Source organism: Panthera leo, chromosome A3 (genome assembly GCF_018350215.1).
Source record: "Panthera leo isolate Ple1 chromosome A3, P.leo_Ple1_pat1.1, whole genome shotgun sequence".
NCBI lineage: Eukaryota > Metazoa > Chordata > Mammalia > Carnivora > Felidae > Panthera > Panthera leo.
In genome coordinates, this window is record NC_056681.1 from 39109451 (window position 1) to 39110965 (window position 1515).

A 1515-nucleotide genomic window follows, 5' to 3' on the forward strand; every position below is an offset into this window, starting at 1 on the left:
GTCCAGAATTTTCATCAGAGATGGATAATTTTCACGTCTAAAATTACTACGTTTTGCAGCAGGAAGTCTATAAGTGGGGTGCCTGGGTGGCTCAGTCAGTGAATTGTCTGCCTCTTGATTTTGGCTCAGGTCATGATCTCACAGGCATGAGATTGAGCCCCACGTAGGTTCCACACTGGGTGTTGGAGCCTACTTAAGATTCTGTTTCTCTTTCCCTCTGCCCCTCTCCCCGCTCATGCTCTCTCTGGGGGGTAGGGGGGAAAGCAATCTATAAGTGATGTACTGTCAGACTTCTAGTAATTAGAATAACCTCATGCTACATCTACATGTAGTAACCATTTCAGTTTTACGTGGTTTCTGTTTTCAGACGGATACTGTCACCTAATGATTTGAGTGCCTTATTTGCAGATTCAGCCCAAAAGCAAGAAGGTATTTCTCTGAAAAGTCCACAAATCTTTTCACATATAGAAATACCTGACTTGATGGAAAAATATTGCTCATGCTGACATTTTGTACCTTTTTCTCCTTCTGACCTTTTGTTTTTTTCCATAAGAGGGCCATAGCCATGGAGATGAGAGGAAGGACAGGTTGGTAGATTTGCTAGAGTCCTGGCTTATTTGGAATGAAAACAGTTCTTATAATGACTGTTCTAAGAGACTTAAGCCAAAATTATTTGTCACACTGTCATCTTTGTTGTGCAGACAGCATGGAATTATATCTCTCTCCAGAGCTATTATGTAGTATTGTACTTTAGAAAAGTGTGGCTCTTTATTGAATCTTTCCTCATTTTTTTTTTTTTTTTTAGCATCTGAATTCTAATCATTTCTTTTTCACCTTTATGGTCTTGGTAGGACCCCCAGGGTTTTACACCCCCATCCTACCTTGGGTAGGAAGAGAATGTTTTAAACAATTACAGAGGTAAGATCCCACGTGAAAGGAGCTGCACAGTGATGAAAAGTGCTGTTTGTTGTTTGCCTTTCCTTTGTCATTTAAGGCCTTTGGCACTATTATTCTAATCCAGGTCCACTGTCCCATTGTCATCTAGAAGTGATCAAAATAATTTGGAAGCAGTCAAGGTCAGATGGCTTAAAATAGGGTGAAGAAGGTGGTGATGAGGAATCAGGGAGGAGGCTGGGAAGCAAACAAGAGTGTGCCGGGGTGCCTGGATAGCTGAGTCAGTTAAGTGTCTGCTGGGCATGGAGCCTACTTCCAATAAATTTTTTAAAAATAAAATAAGAATAAATAATATAAAATAAATAAAATAAAATAAAAACAAAATAATAAAAATAAAATAGTACCGACTTCCATTCCTCCAACTTGAGATAGGATGTAGTGCTGTGGAACAGCTGAGCAGGTGTGTTAAAACTTCATCCTCACTGTGAAATACCAGGTGGTGGCTCTTGGTTGTTTATTTATCATTTATGTTGAAATAAACCCAGCAGAAACAGGTCTGTGTCAGTTCACATGGATGAGGCACAAAACTCACCATACTAAAAAAAAGAGAAAAAAGTGCTG